This window comes from Lissotriton vulgaris, chromosome 5, assembly GCF_964263255.1.
Source record: "Lissotriton vulgaris chromosome 5, aLisVul1.2, whole genome shotgun sequence".
Taxonomy (NCBI): domain Eukaryota; kingdom Metazoa; phylum Chordata; class Amphibia; order Caudata; family Salamandridae; genus Lissotriton; species Lissotriton vulgaris.
The window spans coordinates 1761887213-1761912854 of NC_141693.1; the positions used below are offsets into that span (position 1 = coordinate 1761887213).

At 44.6% G+C, this 25642-nt stretch overlaps 1 protein-coding gene across 11 annotated transcripts in view; it reads left to right on the forward strand.

Moving 5' to 3' along the window:
* Positions 1–25642, forward strand: part of BRCA1 (BRCA1 DNA repair associated) — a 510976-nt gene that overhangs the window by 362079 nt on the left and 123255 nt on the right. The window lies entirely within an intron of this gene.

Sequence of the window (25642 nt, forward strand, 5' to 3'; positions counted from 1 at the left end):
TACCTTCTGCTCCTGACATCAAAGGTCCCCTCGCTTCCTATTGGCTTGATCACTCCTTACCTGATCGGGATTTCACATCCGTTCATGCAAACAATGCTCAAATCTAAAGGTCAGTTACCACGATTGAACAAGACTACAAGGCACATGTCGGTTCACAATAAACCAGGGTATTTATTAATAACAACAAACACAATACTATGCAATATATTTTCTGCAAAGGAAAGGTAAAGGTTAGAGTGATTTAAAGAAAGGGCGGAGATCACCTGGTTAATATGAAGTCGGGGCTCGGCAGTCATCTAGGTTCCCTTCTCGTCTCTGTGTCTTGGCTCGTCTCAAAGTCACACCCCAGCCGTCACAAGTACACGTCTGCACCGCTAGGCTCAATCTCTTCTGCTTCCCTCCAAGTCACTGGAACCTTGCTGGTTATTGTCTACCGTGTCTCTCTCTCTCTGTCTCTGTGCGCTCCGCGCTATTTCTCCTTCAAACTTTCTCAGAGAGTCTCGGTCTTAAATCTTTCTCGGACTTCAAAGATGGCGACTGTCCGCCGAAGAAATAATTAATAGCAGAGATGCTAACGGCTAGCTGCCGCCTATGAACTAACTCTCTAACTGTCTTAACACCTTCGCTAATATCAAAGCCTGTTCCTTCATGGAAAGTTACGGCCAGTAACCTGCCGCCCCCCAAATTCTTGTACCTCCCCGTACCAAGGACACGTTCCCAGCCGGCCGGCCTGAAGTTGTGTCTTCGGAGTGGAGAAAAATACATTCCTTCGATAAGGGCCAGCCTGAGCCGGTTCTCTCCAAGCGAACAACACCTTGAAACTAAAACATTACACTTGACCTAGAAGGCCTCTCAAGCTACCAGGCAGAGGGCAAGATGGAGTCTGTCCCGTTTAAGGCCTACAGGGCCCAGAATACGCATAACTCCATGGAAAATATCCTAACACGCTAGCAAAAGGGTGGATCATGACTAATACTTATATATCTACTCCCTAGCTTAAATTCGTAAGCCCTACTCTAAAGAAAGGGGTACGAAAATACCCTACCGTGTCTCCCAGAGAGGTTCTACTTATAGTCCTAATCCCTACACTATAAGACTGATAGACTGGAGTCACTCTCCATCATTCTCCCTCCAAAAAGGGCCGGAAAAAGTCCGCCATTACATTACACCCCTTGACTCCAATCGATTAGTCGTATTCTAAATAGAGCTAACATCAGTGGAGGAATAATAAGAAACAAAATTAACTGATCTATATCTCTTGCCAGTTCTACAAAACTGTAGCAGGGAAGGAATGCACTGAATAAAGCAGCAAATAGCTATTAAAATACAAATGGAAACAATAATCCCCCCTAAAATCTGTCGTAAAGAATGCAAGTCAGGTAACCAATTAAAGACCCAGTCGAACCAGCCCTGATCAATATGTTGTCTAATTTCTGCAGTCAAGTCGTGGAGTTTGTCAATATGGGCTTGGATTGATTTAGAGTGATCGGACAAATTAAAACAGCATAGTCCTTCAAAATCAGAACACTCATGTCCATGTTTTAACAAAAGGTAATCGATCGCTGCACGGTTCTGCAAAATAGCTCGACGTTCACCCTGGGCATCTAATAATAAGTCAGATAATACAGTAGAAGTTTGGTTAATGGATTTAACCATCCAGCACACCAATAATAGAAAAAGCTAAACCAAGGTATTCCGATTTAGAATAGAGGTGGACAGAGGAATCACAATCTTCATGTAATGACAAAGAGTCTCGCACCATACGGGAATGGGAACTAGGATGTGAGGAAAACATCAACAAACTTAATCTAGTAATAGCACAGGGACCTCCAGAAATATTTGCAGGAATATAGAGCCAGGAGGAGTTCCCACAAGAGAACAGCCACCCCGATGGCAGTAACATTGAACGGTAATAACTAGGGGCAACTAATAAACGTTTACATGTCATATTATTTTTGACGGAAACACATGAATTCGGAAGTCTCTTTAAACACAGTAATCGTTGATGAGCTGAAAAAGAAGTGGCAGCCTGAAGTTTCAATTGAAGACATTCGGTAATGGCCTTAGGATCACATGTTAGAATAAAACAGAGGTCACCTTGCGTGATATTATAGGTTGTAATCTGGGAATGAATAGGGAGATCAGAATCTGGAATAGTAGTACATAAGGGACAAAATTCATGGGCTGTGAAATCGCCCAGAATAATATTGGGTCGAGCACTTGAAATATTAAAAATATGTCGCAAAGTTTCAGTAGATGCTGGGACAGCAACCAAACAGGTCGCTAAAATGTCAGTCACAGACCTCATGGGGGTGAGGCAGAAATGTGGAGAGTTAGTAACTCTCTTTGCGAGTGTTATCCAAAAATTAGCTGATGAATCCCATGCAGCAAAGGAACGCGGAACTCGGGTTCTCCAATCAACCGAAGTCGGCGGGTTCTCTCCTCTCCCGGCGTAGCAGACCAAAAGGAGTCCAACGCCGGCACATCCTGCAGCAGCAGTCCAGAGAATGATCTGAAAGAATACAAACACAGGCCTTAATCATTCTCGTAAGTAACATTTGTCAGCTGGGACAGCTTCCCAGCTATCTTTCCCTGGCTTCATCACCAAAATGGTGTTGTCATGACCGGTCGCAATAACCTCAGCCTGTTCAGGGGGACGTTTAGGCGATTGCACCCATATCTTAGCTCCGGGGTTATCAGAGGAGCCGAAGCCCTTTTGGCCGCGTGTCGCTAGCAACGTTGGGGCAGTGCCTTTCTTGATCTCACCACTGAAGACAGGCATAATCAATAATTGAGAAACGCGGTCAGACTTTTTGAACGATAAATCAGCCTCACTGCTATTAAGCAGAAGGACCTTAATCTCTCCCTGATAATCGCTGTCAATCACTCCTCCAAGAACTTGAACACCTTTTAAGGCAAGGCCCGATCTGGGGGCAATCAGTCCAAAGCTACCGGCAGGTATACAGACACCAATGCCAGTCTCAACAATAATTCGATCTCTGCCTTTTAGGACAATGTCATCCATAGCATGCAGGTCCAAGCCTGCAGAACCGGGGGTTGCTCTGCATGGAGCCAAAGCTCCGGGGGTAATTTCCCAATACGTAACAGTTTGGACAAGGGTATTCGGTTTTGCATCAACAGCTGGAGGAAACAAACGCATTAAAGGAGATTCAGCATGCAACAAAGGACGATTATTCAGTATCAATAATGCCTGCAGTAAAACATCCCTCCAGTGTTTGTAATGTTCATCCGTTAACTTTCGCAACTGATCTTTTAGCAAACCATTCATTCTCTCAATCAATCCCGCAGCCTGTGGATAGTATGGAATGTGAAACACCCATTCAATGTTATTTTCCACACAGAATTCCTGCACCAATCTTCCACGGAAATGGGATGCATTATCAGATTGAATTTGAAATGGAACACCATAATATAAAATGAGTAGTTCCAATGTTTTAAGGGTATTAATTTGGGTAGCATTTTTACACGAGAAAGCGACCAAAAGGCCACTATAGGTATCAACAGCGGTACAAATGTATTGACAATTTCTGCTCATAGGGAGCGGGCCAATATAATCAATTTGCCAAATTTGAGCGGGCAACTTTCCTCGATGTAAATGGCCTTGAACAACATGAGGCACTTCTCTCTTTCTAGAATGCTGGCAAATGGGACAATGCAGAATGACATCTTTGATCAAATGTAAAGGAATATGAATCCCTCGGTCAATAGCCCACCTGCTAGTGGCTTTTTCTCCAAAATGTCCCGCTTTCTGGTGGGCCCATTTCGCCAATCCCGCCAAATCAGAATCTTGCATGTCCACCACTGCCTCAGCAATTTTAGACTTCATCTGCAATATTATGAAAGAACTTGTCAAGGGAGTCTATCGGGGTATGAGCATCTACGTGAAAGATTGTCACAGTACTCTGTGGGAGCAATTCCCAAATTTCTTGCCATAATTCTTTTCCCCACAGTTCTTTTGAATGCAATTCCCAATTATGAGAATGCCATGTTGGTAACCATACCGCCAGTCCGTTAGCAGTGGACCAGGAATCAGTGAAAATATGACATGTGCCAGGTAACTCCTGTTTCAAAACTTGGTAAACTGCATACAATTCAGCATATTGACTACTCTTTCCATCGTCAGTGGTACTCAATAATTTCTGCGTAACCGGATTATACGACACTGCTTTCCAATGTCGTTTCTCACCAATGAACCTCGCTGAACCATCCGTAAACCACACATGTTTTCTATCCTCCGCGGACAGATCATCAAATGATTTACCCCACTTGACAGGAGATTCCTGTACTACAGGTACAGAACAATCACTTTCAGTCTCGTTCGATGGCGCCTGCGCCACTCGCTCATGCAACACTGCCACACCTTTCGGACCCACACGTGCTCTGTCCTGAATGTACCATTTCCATTTAATCACACTCGTCTCTTGAGCATGTCCAATCCGATGGGATTTTGGCGAACTCAAAACCCACTGCATTATAGGAATTTCAGGTCTTAAAATCACAGCATGACCTAAAGTCAATTGCTCGGTATCCACCAGAGCCCAGTAACATGCAAGCAACTGCTTTTCAAAGGGTGTATAACGCTCACCAGCTTCAGGTAACTTTTTGGTCCAAAAACCTAATGGTACTTTTTGTCTGCCCTGCTTTTGCCATAAACTCCAATTGGCATACGGACCTTCCACAGACACATTCAAATCGACATCACCGTCGCCCACCGGCCACAAATCCAAGGCGTACTGAATCGCTTCTTTCGCCAAATTAAATGCATTCTGTTGTGGTTCTCCCCATTCAAACGCATTCTTTCTCCGAGTGACTCGATAAAATGGAGCCAAGATCTGACTCAAATGAGGAATATGTTGACGCCAAAAGCCAAACAAGCCAATGAAACTCTGAGCCTCTTTTCTATTCCTTGGAACTGCAAAATCTAAAATTTTTCGCTTCACTTGTGGGATCACCTCTCTGTGACCTTCATGCCAATTAATACCTAAAAATTTTACATTTTGGGATGGGCCTTGTAATTTATCAGGATTGATTTCCCAACCTTTTGCTCGTAAACAATCAAGGATCTGGTCTAAATGAGACTGTACCTGATCTTGCGTCTCACCTCGAATCAAAATGTCATCAATATAATAACACACCTGTATTTGTGGGTTCGCGGGCACCTCAGACAAATGTTCAGCCACCAGCCGGTGACAGATCGTGGGACTATGTACATAACCTTGAGGAAGACTCCGGAACGTCATTTGACGTCCATTCCAGGTAAAACTGAATTGTTCCTGACACTCGGGGGCAATTGGAATTGAAAAGAAAGCATTAGCAATATCAATGGACGCATACCATGTACCTGGATGCTTCTGAATTCTCTGAATCAAAGTGACAATGTCTGGTACTACAACAGCTAAACGAGGTGTATGTTTGTTCAACTCTCGGTAATCAACAGTCATGCGCCAAGAATTATCACTCTTGCGCACAGGCCAAACGGGATTATTCCAAGCAGAAGTAACCGGAGTTATAACTCCTGCATCAACCAAATCCTGAATTGTGGCACTGATCTCTTCGTGACCACCTGGGATACGATATTGTTTTTGAGAAACTACTTTCGTGGCTTGAGGAATTTTAATGGGGGGCATCCGTAAACGGCCAACCCGTACGGGTCTGGACGAAATGTAATGCTTGGTTCCAAATTGGTAACAGCCATCATCCAAATGCAAAGTCATTCCTTTCAAAATGTCAATTCCAATTATATACTCCAAAAGTGGTACGACTAACACAGAATATTCTCTACGGGGAATCCTACCAATTTTCATCTCAAGTGTAGTTTGCACTGCGGGGGTCTCTTTCCCACCTAAACCAGTAATTGTGAAGAATTGTCCTTTAAATTTCTTTGCTTTACAATGAATTAAAGTGGCCTCCGCTCCTGTATCTACCAATGCTCGGGCCCTTTGGATATTACGATGTTTCCAAAAAATCTCAATATCTACATAGGGTCTGTTGTCTCTGTGAGCCAACCTGCGTACTGGAGCTTGACCTACTTCCTAGTCATTTTTACTGCGTTCCGCTAGCCAGGACAAATCAGGATAAATACTCTCATGTTTCTTGGGTATCAGGATTTCCTGTTCATATCCATCTCCATTACGAAATGGATTTTTGTCATTTACATCGTACTGTGAATTAGGATCAGCAAGCCTGTGACGATCCTCCCTTCTCCTCAACTCAGGGGAATAATCTCTCTCCTCTCTATATCGGTTGGAAACACGATCATCTCTCCCCCTTTCTTTTTCCCCCTCTCTCTCTCTCTCTCACGATGAGGGGACACATCACGATCATAACGCCGGTCACCACGGCGATCAGAATCCACACGACGCCTCTCATCACCACTGTCATCAGAACCACGACCACAATCATTCTTTCGAACACGACGGGCACCCTCCTTCCGATCCAAACCACGCTTACGGAAAATGTCCCACAAGCGATTATTAGGCTCACCGTCAATATCTTCCCTCTTCACACCATCAGCCAAAAGGGCAAGAAACATATCACGCCTAGAGAACTTATAATCCCCAGCAGTACGACCCTCAGGTCGAGATGGTCTCTCAGGTTTGAACCATTCACCCAACTCACCAAGCTGACGAACAGATTCAAGCACCGCCGACAAAGGATTGCCAGTCTGATTAATCAACAAAGTCATCATAACCTGCTTGTAAGCAACAGGGGAAGAACGGATAATGCGATTGCGCACAGAAGATGTTAAAAGACCATCCAACAATCTGTCAGAAGTACTGAGAAAAATAGCAGTTTTCATCACTTCCTCTTTCAAACGTTGCGACGCATCACGCAAAGTGTACCACGGCTTGTCATTGACAGGCCAATCAGATTCAGTAGGATATTTATGGTTACAGCCATCAGACGCAAGCTGGAGCAAAGTAATCTGACCAGCACCATTATAGTTTCGAAAATGATCTTGAATGGTAGAGTCGGAACTCAAAGAGCAAAACCGTAAACAGTCAACAGCATCAAGCATAATACCGGCAGCGCCCAGTTCATAAAGGCGCACCATCCACGTAAGCAAAGCCTCACCGGGCCGTTGACGAAATCGTTGTAAAATGTCACTCACCTCCTGTTGAGTAAAATCTTCAATACTATCCAGGGCAACACCACCCAGATTACCAGGAGCTTGTTGTAATTTGCGACGAAACACAGGATGAGCAGAAACCTCCGGCAGAGCTCCCGAAGAAGCCCCGTCCTTAGATTTAGAAGAACAATCAGGGTAAGACACGTCATCGGAACGGGAAGAACGACCACGGTCGTTAGACATGACATCCTTGTCACAAGAAGCAGATTTACAGTCACGTCCGGAGCGAGAAGACTCGCGCTTGTCACCCTCCTCAGCCGAGGAGTCAGAAGCATTAGAATCCCAGATATTACCATCCCACTCGTCAGGGTTCCAATCTAGTCCGGCTTTCGCCACGACCATACGCACCTTCCGTGTAGACACACGACCACGACGGTGTTTGTATTTATATCGCGCGATGCGAACTGCAGCCCGTTCGGCTATAGTTTGATAAGTCTCAAGTTTGTCGGCAAGCAACTTATTTTGACACCGCAACAAAGTATGCGCATTCTGCAATTCAACAACCTGTCCTTCCATATCCTTGCATTGCTTCCGCAACTGAACAAACCTCTCATGAAGGATCCGGTATGCATGTAGCACAATCCAACCTCTGCGTCCCAAAATAGGAAGCTCATCACCCTTCACTACTGGAGCTTTCTGCAAGCAAGAAACCACATCAGCAGGCTCCGCCTGCTCCAAACAAGAAATCCAATTCTCACTCAAACCAGTAGAATCGGCCCACTCACGGGCCAAAGCCTCGTAAGGCGTAGACTCCCAGCCAGGAATCTGAATAGGCAGTTTGAAAACAGAGCCTGATTTTTTTCGAAAACATGTCAACACACAAAAAATATATACAAAATTATAAACAAAAATTATATACGTACGAGCCGAGCGCAAACCAACAAGATCAAAACAATACAGCGCACACAGGCTTCGTAAACAGTTCGTGACGCCAGATGTAATGACCGGATTTTCCGTTTAGATGGAATCCGCCCCTAGGGGCCCCTCCAACCCAGTCAGAACGTAATCACCTCTCTCCTTAGAACGTATTTACAATGGATATGGATACATATATGTACATTTCACACCTAAGGATAGGGAAATAGCAATAAACATGCATAGGTTTTCTATCATATCTTATTCACATCAGCTAGTCTCGCGGCCACTCGGACCCAGACTAATCTACCCTAGGGCAGATATGACACACAATCTGGCGTGTGTACACATGGGCCTGCAGTCCCAATGCTCTCACTTACACTCGGTCCACAATCCGGCGAACCTCCACGTTGGTCTCCCCCCCAACGCTCTCACTTACACTCGGTCCACAATCCAGCGAACCTCCACGCTGGTCTCCTCCCCAGCGTTCTCATTAACGCCGCATATCAACGACGACCACTTTCCTATGGACACCTATGGGAGCAACTTCTCACTTATCTACTTGGGATAAAACTAAGACAATGTAAATTTAGTACGTTTCTTCTAATTAAAATATGTACCTTCTGCTCCTGACATCATAGGTCCCCTCGCTTCCTATTGGCTTGATCACTCCTTACCTGATCGGGATTTCACATCCGTTCATGCAAACAATGCTCAAATCTAAAGGTCAGTTACCACGATTGAACAAGAATACAAGGCACATGTCGGTTCACAATAAACCAGGGTATTTATTAATAATAACAACAAACACAATACTATGCAATATATTTTCTGCAAAGGAAAGGTAAAGGTTAGAGTGATTTAAAGAAAGGGCGGAGATCACCTGGTTAATATGAAGTCGGGGCTCGGCAGTCATCTAGGTTCCCTTCTCGTCTCTGTGTCTTGGCTCGTCTCAAAGTCACACCCCAGCCGTCACAAGTACACGTCTGCACCGCTAGGCTCAATCTCTTCTGCTTCCCTCCAAGTCACTGGAACCTTGCTGGTTATTGTCTACCGTGTCTCTCTCTCTCTGTCTCTGTGCGCTCCGCGCTATTTCTCCTTCAAACTTTCTCAGAGAGTCTCGGTCTTAAATCTTTCTCGGACTTCAAAGATGGCGACTGTCCGCCGAAGAAATAATTAATAGCAGAGATGCTAACGGCTAGCTGCCGCCTATGAACTAACTCTCTAACTGTCTAACACCTTCGCTAATATCAAAGCCTGTTCCTTCATGGAAAGTTACGGCCAGTAACCTGCCGCCCACCAAATTCTTGTACCTCCCCGTACCAAGGACACGTTCCCAGCCGGCCGGCCTGAAGTTGTGTCTTCGGAGTGGAGAAAAATACATTCCTTCGATAAGGGCCAGCCTGAGCCGGTTCTCTCCAAGCGAACAACACCTTGAAACTAAAACATTACACTTGACCTAGAAGGCCTCTCAAGCTACCAGGCAGAGGGCAAGATGGAGTCTGTCCCGTTTAAGGCCTACAGGGCCCAGAATACGCATAACTCCATGGAAAATATCCTAACACGCTAGCAAAAGGGTGGATCATGACTAATACTTATATATCTACTCCCTAGCTTAAATTCGTAAGCCCTACTCTAAAGAAAGGGGTACAAAAATACCCTACCGTGTCTCCCAGAGAGGTTCTACTTATAGTCCTAATCCCTACACTATAAGACTGATAGACTGGAGTCACTCTCCATCATTCTCCCTCCAAAAAGGGCCGGAAAAAGTCCGCCATTACAATGGCAAAACCTTGTATAATGATATTTATCACATAAGCTCCTTGTTTCTGAAAGCTAAGGGTATGCATCACAAATGCCCTGCTATTATATGCTGAAAATAGTTAGTGTACACGTAGGGTGTCCGACGTATGTTTGAAGACTAGATCCATGTCCTAATGTCTAACTAACCAGGGACTATGAATTTACACTAGAGCCAGTTCTCTTTGACTGATGTTGGATGGTTTGAGGCTTTTTCCTATATCCGATAATTATTTGAAACGATCGGAAGAAACGTGCGTGTGTGTGTGTGTGTGTGTGTATATATAATCATTTACAGTTTAAAAATTAGGACGATTCCAAGTATTTATCATGATTTGTTTTCTAGAAAATAATTGGACAAGAGCATAGCGATATAATTAAATTGAGGAGTGACCTCCATTTTTAAAGTCAAATTGTCGTTGTCTCCTGTGAGAAGTGTGAGAACAGAAATCTTAGCTCTGTAGATCTTCATTTTGACCCAGAATTCATAAACGTTTAGTAATTTATAGATCACCTTGTTTGGATGTCGACTTTATGCCTACTTCATTGGAGTATCATTCTGAAGCTGGTGGGGTTTTAGATTTTGCAGTGGTGGTTGGACATTCCAGTTTTTTTCATTGATGAACCATCAAACTTCCACTAATATTTTTAAATATTCCGGTCAACTAGAATTTAACCAAACATTACCTGTCCCACTTCTAGCAGAGGACACATGTTGACTCTGATCTCGGTTAAATATCCTGTGGACATTATACTAGGATCACCTTCGTCCTGAGAGCAGGCAAACACTGGCTTTACTATATTGCCACAAAATAACAGACATCAGCTAGCAGCATTTGAAACATTGTGTCGGTGTCCCATTCAAACAGTTGCATTAGGATGAGATCCCAGATTCTAACTCGTATGTCTTCATGGGATTAGCTGAATATCCTCAAGGACAGATGAGCTGAAGACCCTCAAAAAAAATCATGACAAATGAGTGGCAAATATTCCAGAAAATATTGCTGGAGTATAGATAGGGTCTCATAATAAACATCTTTACGGCAGGCTACAGCCTGGCATTGCAAAAGAAAACAAGGTTGCTTCTGATAAATGTGTGGATCTTTTCCTGACAGCGTGCACTCTGCCTGTACCACCCTCCTCTTCCGTTTTGTTAACCCTAGACTAAAACACTTGTAATACAATGGGATCTGTTTTTTAATCTAAATCTGTTATCAGTTTGGGCATCATAAGGGCCATCATTGTGGTTTCTAACAAGCCTGATCTTAGTTTAAGTGCTCTGATTTAGTAATCTGTCAAACCTCCCAGTTTACATCAGTCCCTGTTGAGAAAGTAGGTCGGCCCAGGATTGCCAACCCAATAGATCTATTTTGCATTACCGGAGTGCATACTGTCATATTTCCGAGATCCACAAAAATACTTTTTTGGGAGCAGTTTATATCCACCCTTCCTTCTTGTGTAAATCAAAGCCATATCGTAGGTGATTGCTTAACAGTTATTGGCATGCTTAAGTCAGCACAATCTTGATATGTGCCAACAGGAATTTTTCCAAGTTCTAAATCACTGTATTTGATAGGCAATATCTGATGACTCATGGATTTAGGACATCTAACTGTGCTGGTATTTACATTCTTGTCCTTATTTTTTGGCACTAGCCACTACAAAGTGCTCTTGGAAAGTTAATTGTAGTGATGGGGGTATGTATTTGAAATGGTTTCTCGTTCTCTTTAAGCAATAAACCACAGTTCAACTGACCGATTTACTTTTCAACATTTAGCCACAGACCTCTTTAGCCTTCTGTTGCATATGTAATGAGATTAGTACAGGATGACAGCATAATGTGAATGGTTACACTGTGCAATTTGCATTATCTCATTGGTAAAGTGATGGATAACATAATTACTACAGTCAATTTAATGTTCCCTATTTCACATGCATGATATAATGGTGCTACCCTTTTCCTACCATGTGTATTACAGGCATACACCTCCTTTGAGCTTATTTCACATCAATACACTACAAACTAGACCTTTTACCTCCGTGACTTTGTGTAGGTCTAGCTTGACAGAGCTGCTGTCTGTATACCTATTGTTATAACTTTTTTAAATATATACTTAGAGTGGGCTTTGGCTCCTCCAAGAGGAGTATTTATATCTCACCTCATGCTTGGCTGTTGGCTGTTTGGTGTATCATTCCTCCTCATATGCATTGCAATATAAAGAGGCACTACTTTACATCTCAAATGTAAACTGAGTAATAACCTACTAGATTCTTTGTGATCTATACATGTATGCATCATTTACAAAACAATGTAAGTCATGACCCATATTTTCCCTGCATTGGCAATCCATAGACTGATAAACGCGGAGTGGCAAAGCAAATAGGTCTGGCTCTCAGAAAGATATTAGATTATCTGTAGGATAACCTGTTTTGGTCAGAGTCTGCAAACGTCTCCAAGATGTTATTATATCTTGGTCCCTGTGGGTAATTGGGTTTCTGGTTGAGGGGGGTGAATCCTTACTCAAGCGGGAACCACAATCCTTGTCAGGGTGGAGTCACAAGCAATCCCTGTGCTCAACCCTCTGGTAGCTTGGAGCAGGCAGGCTTAACTTCGAGACAATGTGTAAAGTAATTATGCAGCTTTTCAAACAATAATAAAGCAAAAACACAATGCAAGATAAATCCCACACTATGTTAGAGCAATAGAGTAAAGTTTAATAAATTAAACAAGACCAAAACTACAAAAATCCAATCAGTAGAACCAGATTTTTAAAAAATGTTGTTGAAAAAAGCACCAAAAAACGCAGACCGTCTACTGTCGCTAACTGGTCGCACTAGACCAGAACAAATTCACAAGTTCAGGCCAACCGCGACTAAGCTCTGGCCGACTACAGGAGCAGTTAGGCCTGGTGAACAAGAGTAACATAAATCTTGATTGCAGAGTCCCACGTCGAGAATGCACCACAGAGGTCCAAGTCAGAGATGCGTTGCACAGCACCGTTGTGAGGGATTGTGTGCGAGGTCCTGCTTTTTCAAGGATGCTGAGGAAATATAAATTTTTGGTCAAGTTATGTTCCCTATCGTGTACCCCACCGTCTCCATGTACGAGTTAAAGTGCATGTAACTTCCCTCCTGTGCCAGCTATGAAGACGCAAATACATTTGCGTCCAACGTTAACATGTCCTCTTTCAGACCCACCCTGAATGGGTTGGATAGTCCGTTCCTAAGTATGCTATGCCAACGTCTTTTTGTAGTGTACTCCGCATGTTTTTCAGCTCTGGCAAAGTAGGCCCAGAATTTCTGCCATTGAGCTTTTACTTCCTTCTGACTCTGAAAGCCTCAGCCAGGCTGCCCAGGCTGCCCCCGTACCCGTGAACTCTGCCTTACTTCTAGCGCGGCCCACCACGCTCAGCTCAGCCTGCTGCCTGCCAAGACTGACTACAACCTTCGGGTTATCTGTTTCCCTCTCCGAAGATGCATTCCTGCCTACTAGTTTCAGTAAACATTCCCCAGCTGCAGAGCCAAAGGGCCGGCCTGTCTCCGTGCAAGTAATTCATAGCCTCTGTTACCATGCTCCCATGGAAGGCCCATGCCCCCACGCCTCTCATGCAGACACTCCGGCGCTTATACACGCACTCACAGTCAGTATAGAATAGCTTCTGCCCCAGAGACCTTTCCGCCCCGATAGCTCAGTTCCTAAACATCAGATATCAGATATGATAGAAGCACAAGTTGATCTGACATCCCAGACTTCTGTCTCTTTCCGTCAGTGCAAATGTCAAGCCCCCTGCACCCTCCAGTTTCACGCCAATCACACGTCATGCAGCTGCGCGCGCATCCAAGCTTCCGATTTCTGCTGACATTGCAACATTTCTGTTTAGTGCCACCCACATGTGACACCTATCTGTGACGTTTCTAGAACACACCTACAGTTACGCATAGTCCACGCCTTCTGATTACGTACTAGTAACACGTGGATGCTGTTACCTTGTCTACTCTCAGCTGTTACGCCTACTACATTGCTTCCTATGATGTAAATTAAGTATATAAGCTATGTATTGTTAATAAAGCATTGCTCTATCCCTTCCTGAACCCCGTGTGGTTGCAGGAACATGATATCCTATTCCGGAATAATTCCTTTTTAAGGAATAAAACCCCTAAGAACTCTAACACCACGGACTCTGTCTTCTTTCTTTCAGATTGAGTTATTATTGATTAAGTACTTACCTGCATAGAAATTAAGAGAGTAAATTAAATATTTACGACATTTTGGCGCCCGAATAGGGACCCCTCCCCCACCTCACGCGCCGGTTGGTGCGTTGTAAGCTCTGTCCCCTGCCATCAGTTAGAAGGAAACTACGCGTACCGGCAGGATTTCCTGTATCTCCCTCTGGCCCACGGAGGTGACGAAGATTACGATCAGTACCCAGACGAGGCGGTGAGGAGTGCGGAGGATCCCGACCAGAGCCTAGCCGAAAGAAGCAAGGTCCGAGGTGTCAAGAGGCCCACCAGTTTTCCGAAGTGTCCACGTGTCGAGCCGAGTCCGGTCCAGTCCAGTCCAGTCGAGTTTTCCGAGGCCTTCTGTTTTCCGTGCTTCCCGGTGAGTACCATTGCTGGGACGTATCTAGACGGGTTTGGGTACACAAGTCCGGTCTGCACTGTTTTAGGCAGTGTATCTTTACTGTTTAGCAGTACATCCGATGATTCAAGTTCTTGCACTGTTCTCAGCAGTGTATCTGTACTGTTTAGCAGTACATCTGATATAGGGGGTAGTAATAAGTGTTCTTAGATGTTTTTTCTTCATGTGATTAATGTTGTGGTATGAGTGTGACTGTTTTAATGTGCATTATTGTGTTCTTGTATAACTAGCTGTATCTAGTATTAAGTAGCAAGGATTGAGCGTTCAGTACTGAGTAAACAGGATGCCGTTTTTCACCAAGTTAAAGCAGATAGGAACTAGGAAAGGGATACTAGAGGAAGAAATTCCTATCCCCCCCAGGGACACTCCTGGGAACTTTATGTACCACAAGCATGGCATAGATGCCATAGTGTATCTAGATTTATGGGCCGAGTATACTAAACATCTAGACGAGAGACACAGATGGCCAGTTACTGGAACATGGGATGCCGAGTGCATCATGAAAGTAGAGGAAGCATTATGGAAAAAGAAAGCCAGACAATCTCAGAAAGACGCCATAGAGTTTTGGCGTATGGAATCACGTAAGCGTGCTGAAAAAGAACTACGTAGAGAAGACAGACTTAAAGAATCAGAGAAAGCCCAAGAAAATGAATTAATTACTGAGGGGATCCGAGTAAAGTCAGAACAGATAGACCGTGCACGAAATAACCTCGTAAACGGTATGTATCTCGCGGCCGAGGGTTCGCCTGAGGCCATGTCAGAAATACCGAAAAATCTACCGTCACCATTGGTTCCAACTAAAGTAACCCACAAGACTACTAAAGACATATTCCTGAATTCCTACCTAGAGGATGTAGCACCCGCTTACACCAATCTGCCTGTCCGCGCCCTGCCTAACGACAGGGATGGGGGTGGTAACCCGCCCCAAGATCATATTCCGCCTGTTCCATCCCCTCCACCGCTTCCCATACCTAAAGTTAATCTACCAAAGCCACGTTTACCTGACCCTACTAAAGGACAAATTCAAGTACAAATACAGACTTCACAGAGAGATAATGCCCAAGCTTCCGCCTCAGGAGGTGCGACAGGAGGTTTTCGGACCCCGCCATCAACACGTAGGTTACAGCTCGGGGACTTGCAGAGTCCCTACACGTACAAATCACCCCGTCTCGATGCATTCAAAGGACAACTTACAGTTTGCAGATATGATCCAGTACCCGGCAAAGACGATAAAATGATAATGGCATCATTACGGTTACGATCTGCTACTGATTTCCTGCTGATGTTTCCAGGAATGAAAGAGCACCTAGATGGAATATATCAGTTTATTCAGACTGGGAAAGACCCCGACAGTATTAAGGATGCCATAGAGCATCAGAAAGTTGACGTTCAAGGACAGATACTACGTTTTTTCATAAATTGCCTAATAAGAGAACGAGACAGGCCTGAGACAGATCAGGGTGAATTAGATGCACTCAACAGGTGGGGTCAAAATATATCTGAAGGAAAACACGACAAGGGGACTTGCATAGCCAGTATGTACAAGAAAATAAGAAAAGCAGTGATAGACGTACACAAAGAAGAGAAAGAAAAGGCTTCCTCCGGGGGGGAAGAAGAACCTGAAGAACCAGAAAAGATTACCGACACCATAGCATATGTAGGTAAGGGAACTTACCTTAGGAAGGGCATCCGTCCAGAAAGCAAGAGAGTTCTTTTCTCTGCCTTAACAAACCCGAATTCTGCTGAACATCAGTTCCAGGAAACTGATAAAAGGCTTCGAGATCGAGTAGGGTACCATGTACTCAATTCTATGGATGAACAAGAACTAGCCCGGTCAGCCATATTATGGGCTGAAAATCCGGATATATATAATGATGATACTGTAGCACAGACATTTCTGAACCTTTCCCCAGACGAGCAGAAATTAACAGGTGTATACATGACCCAGCACCTCCTCACGAAATACAGAAATAAACATTCTGATCCAGGTCCCTTACACGAGATATTAGAAGAACTACTTATGGACAGATGGAGAGGTTTAAGTACCAAATTAATTCAAATAATTCTAGAACAACGCCGTAGATATGACACTCTCATAAACTCCGAATATGTTCCCGCCCCGCCCCCAGAAAGGAAAATGTATCATATGGAACGTCGGCATGGCATTGAAAGTCAGAACCCCTTACGAGAAGTGCACCCAGTTATGGGTGACGATCACAACTTGAAACGAGTGTATGTACACACGCCACTGACTAAGTTAGAACTGTTAGAAATGAAGAAACTAGTCCCGTGCCATGATAAGGACCCTGCAGGTTTTCATAGAGAGCTTAAGGACATGTTACTGATGGGGGATTATACGTACGAAGATATCACAAAAATGTTAAAGGTACTGCTGCCCACGGGCATCTACGAGAAACTAAAAGAAAAAGAATGGGAGGTGGGAGAGAAAAAGATTGTATGGACAGAAATAGAAGACGAAGAGAACAAACGGGTCCCAGGGGTAGGCCTTGGGGAGAAAACTAAAGCATTACCAGGTCTGATAGTACAGGTTCTGCCAAGATTATTGACAACTAGAAAGGAAGACTGGGATGCAATATCAGCATGTAAACAGAAACCCGACGAAGATACTAGTGACTTCTATTCAAGATTCGAGAAATGTTTCATTATTAATAGTGGTCTTAAACCAAGTAGCGAGTCGTACCCGCATCTTTTTGTATCAAAGTTGGTCGAAAATTCCCTGTTAGCAGTTAAAAACCGTGTATACAAGGTCGAGAGTACATGGCAAGCCAATACGCCATCCCAGATGTTACAAATGTTACAATATCATCAGAACAGAATTAGAGAAGAGCAGGATCAGGAACAGAAACGTATGAAAGACACGAAAATGAAAATGCTAGTAGCCCAGTCGGTTCCAACCGACGGCCACAGAAAGGGTACGACCCAGACAGGTCACACTGCAGCTCCCGTTAAAGGGACATGCAACTATTGCAAGCAGCCAGGTCACTACGTACATGAATGCCCAGTTCTGAAACATAACATAGCGACAGGTAAAACTAAAGAAAGACCGCATCCGCCTAGACAAGACCATAATCAGCATCAGTCTTCCCAGAATATGCAGCCCATGCAGAATGCACAGCCTACGCATGCTTCATCATCTACAGCACAGACAGTAGCGGTATCACAGCCACAGCCCATTGCCGCAACACAGCAAGTTTCACAACAGATGTACCAGTATGCCCAGTCCGCTTACCCCGATTATCCACGATATACATGAAACAGCCTAGAGAGGGAGGGTGGCTTGCCTCTTATTGAGATTCCTGTAGATCAAGAGGGTCCTTATGTACACAGTCAAGTATTGGGAAAAGACAGAAAGTTTTTAATTGATACAGGGGCAAGTCGCACCACAATCAGTCATGAAGAAGTTCCAGGGGCACCCCTCTCAGGCTCACAGAATGTTTCCCTTGGTTTTTCAGGAAAGCCCATTGTAAATGAGGTATCAGAACCAGTTCCCCTGGCTGTGGGTCCATTATCACGTGTTACAGACTTGTTACTTACGAAATCATGTCCGGAGAATCTGTTAGGAATTAAAACATTGAAGGCTCTAGGAGCCGTGATCTGCTGTTCCCCGGAGGGAGTCAGACTCTTTCTGCGGGATTTCAAGGGTCATTATATGTTGCGTGAATTTGATGTCAGATTGAAAAATGTACCAGATCACCTGTGGGCAAAAGGCCCAACTGATGTAGGTTGTATGCACATTACTCCATACCGTGTTACACTCAAACAAGGTGTAGTCTTACCCAGAATCAGACAATACAAGTTACCACCCGATGCTGTAGTGGCTTTACTGGAGATCATTGAAGAGCTCATTACCCAGGGAGTGGTCGTAGAGACCGACTCCAATATCTGTAATTCACCCATCATTCCGATTCTTAAACGTACTGATCCCAATGCACCGCCAGTATATCGGCTGGTGATTGATCTAAGAGAACTGAACAAATGCATTATTCCACAGTACCCTGTGGTTCCCGACATCTCATCCTTATTGACTGCTATTGATTCAGAAGCGACGTTCTTTACTGTAATTGACCTCAAGAACGCCTTCTTCAGCGTACCTATTGATCCAGAGAGCCAATATCTCTTCGGATTCAGTTTAAATGGACGCAGTTTCAAATTTTCACGCGCACCTCAAGGATTCACAGAAAGCCCCAGCATCTATAGCCAAGCACTGAAAAGACAACTTGATTGTATCACAATGCCAGTTAACACCGCTTTACTGCAATACGTCGATGATCTGCTGATCACCGCACGAAGTGAGCCCGAATGTGAACAAGCATCACTGACAGTTTTACATTTTCTGGCCGACAAGGGACACAAGGTGTCTCCTTCGAAGCTACAATTCTGTGTTCAGCAAGTTGTGTACTTGGGTCACTTGCTGTCCAAAGTGGGGAGACAGCTCACTCCCGATCGCATTCAGTTAATTGCAAATATGCCACAACCCCAGACACAAAAGGAAGTGCGGGCCTTCATAGGCCTCACCTCGTACTGCAGACAATGGATTCCTCAGTATGCATTTCTAGCCAAACCACTCATTCAGTTAACAACACAGGAGGCAGCGACTTCGACTGTCCTTCCATGGACTCAGGAACATACACAGGCTTTTGAAGAATTAAAGAAAGCATTATGCCAAGCACCAGTTCTAGCGACACCATGTTACAGCAAACCTTTTACACTTTTTGTTACAGAACGTGAGGGTACAGCACTGTCTGTCCTCACTCAAGATCAAGCAGGTTCATATAAGCCTTGCGCTTATTTTTCAAGTACATTGGATTCAGTAGCCCAGGCACTCCCTGCGTGCTTAAAGTCAGTAGCAGCAACAGCATTAGCAGTCAGACAGAGCGATTCAATTGTTTTAGGACATCCATTAACAGTTCAAGTTCCACATTCTGTAGAGGTTCTTTTAAACAGAACCCAGACTCAACACTTGACCATAGCACGATTGACAGGTTATGAATTGACACTATTCCAGCCACACATAGAAATCAGACGCTGTAGCATCTTGAACCCCGCAACATTGTTACCTGCAATTATGACAGATCCAACACCACACGATTGCATAGAAATCATTAATACAGTAACAAAACCTCGACGAGATCTAACAGATGTTCCACTGACAAATCCAGACCTGACACTTTATGTGGACGGTTCATGCATGAGAACAAGTACAGGAGAATTAGTGGCCGCGTATGCAGTGACCACTGAAACTGAAGTTAAAGAAACACACCGTATTGACACACTGTCCGCTCAAGCAGCAGAGCTCATCGCTCTGACCCGAGCTTGTATTCTAGCAAAGAACAGAAATGTTAACATATACACTGATTCCCGCTATGCGTTCGGAGTCGTACACGACTTCGGCATGTTATGGCAAGAAAGAGGTTTTCTGACCTCTCATGGTGCCAAGATCCAACACGGTCCTCTCATCCAAGCACTATTAGAGGCAATACATTTGCCCTCAGGCATATCAGTCATGAAGTGTAAAGCACATACTAAAGTTACAGACTCTGTTTCCCAGGGTAACGACCTGGCAGACCAGACAGCGAAACATGCAGCATTGACTCACACCCAGACTACTGATGTGACAAAGACAATAGTACCAACTCAGTGTATGCCAGTCAGGGATCCCACCCTAGACGTAATCGATATCCAGACACATGCCACTTCAGAAGAAATAAAGAAATGGACCGAACTAGGAGGGATCCAGACAGATCAAGGATGGGTCACAAAGGGAAAACCTACATGGTTCCTCCCCGACTCCATGGTTCAAATCATGATAAATACAGCACATAGTCCTGCACATCTAGGAGAAAAAGCTATGTTAGACAGTTTACAGAATCTCTGGTACAACAAACACTTACGAGCAGCAGCAAAACAGAAAGTGCGTACTTGCATGATCTGTTGTCAGTTCAATCCAGGTAAAAGCGTCCCTGTAGAGCAAGGTGGATTTCATCCTCCCGATCACCCTTTTGAAGTCCTCCAGATGGATTATATCCAGATGGACCGTTGTCGAGGATTCAAATATGTCCTCGTAGTTGTTTGTGCACTTTCTCGTTGGACCGAAGCTTACCCAGTCTCAGATTACACTGCTCCGACCACTGCCAAGCAGCTGGTTCGAGAATTCTTCCCACGATACGGCCTGCCTCGTGTCGTGTACTCAGATAACGGACAGCCGTTCTCATCCGAACTTATGAAGCATGTCTCCCTTTTGCTAGGATATCAGTGGAAATTCCACTGTGTCCGACATCCCGAAGCCGCAGGCCTTGTAGAAAGGCATAACCAGACACTCAAGATGCGCCTTGCCAAAATATGCCAGGAGAAAGGGGTCGACTGGATAGTTGCCCTGCCAGTTGCACTGTTCTATATGAGAATGGTTGCACATTCGAGATCAGGACTATCCCCGTACGAAGTGGTCTTTGGCAGACCACCGAATATGTGGGGGACGCCCATTCCTAAGAAAATTACCGATGTTGATTGTAATATGTTGACAGATTACCTTGCCTCCTTGATGTCTGCACTCCAATCATGTCGTTCACAGGTTGCCGCAGCCTTCCCTGACAACACTGATGTAAAGCCGCACGATGTCCGTCCTGGCGACATGGTGCTAGTGAGGAACTTTGACAGAAAAAGTCCACTGGAGCCCCGCTGGAAAGCACCGAAGACCGTCCTTCTTACCACGAGGACCGCCGTGAAGTTGGAGGGCAGAAAGGGGTGGGTCCACACGAGTCATATTAAGTTATGTAATGAACTGAAACCAGACCCTGACTCGCCCACCCCCATCAAAGACTGTATTAAACCTAGTGACTTTAAGGTTCCCGAACGAGAGAAAACTCCCCAAGAGGAGTATAAACAGAAGCTCCGATCTAGCAAGTCAGACAGTTTAATTGTTTAAGTCCTCCCCTAGGTGAATCGGTTAAATAGTCTCTGACATGTATCCCCTAGATCGAGATAGAGAGAGAGAGAGACAATTCAAGAAACGTACATACTGCAAATCACTGCGTAGTCACTGTATAGTGACACTATTAATCATGTTTTTTCTAAGTATTCTGATCATTGTTGCAAGTGTGCTTCTTCCAATCTATTGCCCTATTTTCAAGCATGAACAATCTGCTTACAATGTTTCTGCTGAACATTCTTTTAGCGAGTTACCTCCACATGAACTTTCCTACAGACTTGCGCTGCGCAACAACACATTCATTAGTATGTTACATCACTCCCATCAGACTAATAACGCTACAAACTGCTGGATATGTGGCCGACTCCCTCCCTACCAGAATTACAAGGGAGCTCTGCCCCTCTTTCCGTACCCGTTCACTCATAACGGCTCCTGTGGTGCATGGTTCAAAATAATTAATTCCTTAGATCCTGATATTGCTGTTTCCGACGGGAGCTGGGTTTGGGGAAACCTGAACCTAGTCCTGCTCAACGTCTGTTACCCTGATAAGGAGGGACTTCCCATTAGAATAGGAACTGATCTACAAAATGAAGTATATGGATTAAGCAATTACACAATTAACCTTATGATTCTTACTGTTGAATCCGAAGCTGCACCAGCTCTGCCCGCTATGTCAGTATTACCAGTTACTGGTGAATTATGTGTCAGAAAGAAAGGTTCAGTACACTTAGGTCATAGTAAATGTACTACTGTGGTCGAATTCAGTGATCATGGTAAATCATCCTTTAGAGCTACCCGTCATTCTTATTTTGTTTGTGGTCATACCGCATACATACGTCTACCTCCAGATTGGGATGGTACCTGTTATCTTGCATTCCTTCTGCCACCTGTTTTCCTAGCCCCTCCTGATTATCACAGGAACACAAATCTAGTAAAGAATAGACTCCGAAGAGATCTCCCGCTTGTCGACTATACAGAAACGGCATGGGAACAATACACCGATTTTAATAAAGGATTCTTTTTCTTTTTAGGTCCCGTCCAAAACAGTAAATTAATACGTAGATTAACTAGAACTCTTGAAGCTGTAGTACATGAAACTGCCTCCGCCTTAGGTAACCTAACAGAGGAGCAATCTGCCATGCGGGTTGTTGTCCTTCAGAATCGTCTTGTTATTGACGTCATCTTGGCAGATAGAGGTGGAGCCTGTAAGGTCATCGGGTCAAGTTGCTGTGTTTTCATTCCAGAAAACGCGCCATCTGTATACAAAGCTATTACACGTCTTCACAAAATTGCAAGTTTAATACATCAGACTCCAGGCACCTGGACTTGGTCCGGTTGGTTCTGGACAACGTTGTCCGCTTGGGGATGGAAGATCCTATCCTTCCTAGGCTTTGGCCTTGGCATAGTATTCAGCTGCTGCCTGTGCCTACAGTGTGGGCCGGCGATATGTGGACTGTGTGCCACATCGTGCATTGAACATTCCAGTTTTCTCTCAAACAGACAACGGAAGAGAGACGAACAAATTATGTTACAAGAACAAACTGATCAATTTATGATGATCGATATATCATGAAGGGTCCGTAGGGAATGAGGAAATATAAATTTTTGGTCAAGTTATGTTCCCTATCGTGTACCCCACCGTCTCCATGTACGAGTTAAAGTGCATGTAACTTCCCTCCTGTGCCAGCTATGAAGACGCAAATACATTTGCGTCCAACGTTAACATGTCCTCTTTCAGACCCACCCTGAATGGGTTGGATAGTCCGTTCCTAAGTATGCTATGCCAACGTCTTTTTGTAGTGTACTCCACATGTTTTTCAGCTCTGGCAAAGTAGTCCCAGAATTTCTGCCATTGAGCTTTTACTTCCTTCTGACTCTGAAAGCCTCAGCCAGGCTGCCCAGGCTGCCCCCGTACCCGTGAACTCTGCCTTACTTCTAGCGCGGCCCACCACGCTCAGCTCAGCCTGCTGCCTGCCAAGACTGACTACAACCTTCGGGTTATCTGTTTCCCTCTCCGAAGATGCATTCCTGCCTACTAGTTTCAGTAAACATTCCCCAGCTGCAGAGCCAAAGGGCCGGCCTGTCTCCGTGCAAGTAATTCATAGCCTCTGTTACCATGCTCCCATGGAAGGCCCATGCCCCCACGCTTCTCATGCAGACACTCCGGCGCTTATACACGCACTCACAGTCAGTATAGAATAGCTTCTGCCCCAGAGACCTTTCCGCCCCGATAGCTCAGTTCCTAAACATCAGATATCAGATATGATAGAAGCACAAGTTGATCTGACATCCCAGACTTCTGTCTCTTTCCGTCAGTGCAAATGTCAAGCCCCCTGCACCCTCCAGTTTCACGCCAATCACACGTCATGCAGCTGCGCGCGCATCCAAGCTTCCAATTTCTGCTGACATTGCAACATTTCTGTTTAGTGCCACCCACAAGTGACACCTATCTGTGACGTTTCTAGAACACACCTACAGTTACGCCTAGTCCACGCCTTCTGATTACGTACTAGTAACACGTGGATGCTGTTATCTTGTCTACTCTCAGCTGTTACGCCTACTACATTGCTTCCTATGATGTAAATTAAGTATATAAGCTATGTATTGTTAATAAAGCATTGCTCTATCCCTTCCTGAACCCCGTGTGGTTGCAGGAACATGATATCCTATTCCGGAATAATTCCTTTTTAAGGAATAAAACCCCTAAGAACTCTAACACCACGGACTCTGTCTTCTTTCTTTCCGATTGAGTTATTATTGATTAAGTACTTACCTGCATAGAAATTAAGAGAGTAAATTAAATATTTACGACAATGCCGTTGATGAAGGGCCTTTCAATGTGAAGTCGTGCGACTGGGATACATCGTGCACATGACTGGTTCCCGAAGAGGTTACTAGGGTTGAAATGCAAAGTCCTGTGTCGTCGTTGAGGCTGGCATCAACAAGAGGCTTGCAACACGAGGGTGTTCTTCCAGGACGTGCTGCACAGTGGCAGTTCCAATGTGGCTGCAATGAAAGTTCACGCAGCAGAGGAAGTGAGTCGCTTCAGCAGGATCCACAGATGAGATGGCAGAGCACCTTCAGGCCCACTTCCAAGGGTCAGGACTGAGGTGGCCCACTTGGCAGAGTAGAACTCACAGATGGCATAGTCCAGTTGCTAGGTTCAAGGTTGTTGGAAACTTCAGTCCTTGAGGCTTTTGTCAGGAGGCCAGCTAACTATCCCTTGGATTCACAGGTGTCCTTGGTTCAAAAGATGCAGGTACAGTGCTTCTCAACCAGGCAAGCACAGCAAGGTAGCAGTCCAGTAGAGGGGTATTCCTTTCAGTAGTAAAATAGCCCTTCCTGGCAGAGTCTTCCACAGGTCCAGAAGTTTACAGATGAGTTGGGACCTGAGCTCCAATATTTATAGCTGGTGCCCACCTTGAAGCAGGAGAAGCTTCCAGAGGTTTCCACCCCCAGAGATGTTTGGAATTTCCTGCCTCCCTGTCCTGCCTCTAGCGTGTCTGGGGTCACAAAAGACTAGTAATAAATCCTTTGTGAGTGTGCTTAGGCATATCCTTTGTGTTGTTCAGGTGTGGTGGGTGACAGCTCATCTCCCTCGTTAACTCAGTCGCCCATCCTGCAAACACCTACCTCCCCTTTGTCTCACTGTCTAGGAGCAGTAAACACAGCACTGCTGGCTACACCTCTTCATGTGACCCAGGAGCAGGTTGCAGGCACCAAATGGTTATGACAAGAAAATGCCAACTTTCTATAGTGAAAAATGAACGTAAGAGTTTTTTCACTATCCGGAAATGTAAGGTTAATAGTGCATGTCCAATTTTTAAATATGTTGCACCCTGCCTTGAGGCTGCTTAGGGCCTACCCTAGGGGTGACTTCAGTGTTAGTGATGGAGCACAAGAGGGCCAATTTTAGCCATTACCAGTTATTGTGGTACTTTTACAGTGTCATGTATGTCAGAAACTACCTCTGTGGCTGTTGACATCTGTGAAGCTCTCAAAGTCAGAAATTAGCAAGACAAAATATGTCTGAAAGGGTGAGAAACAAAGCGTTACTACGAGGGAGGGGATAATTATACTAGCAGAATGTGGGACAAGATAAAAAGGGCAATGGAGCCAAGAGCAAATGGTATGCTCTAATTGTCTTATTCCTCAATCCAGCTCGGTAGCTTTTCCAGTTCATTCATGCCAACAACTCCTTATTCATCAGGTTCTACTCTTACGCCTCTTCCAATACATGCAAACCTTCTTG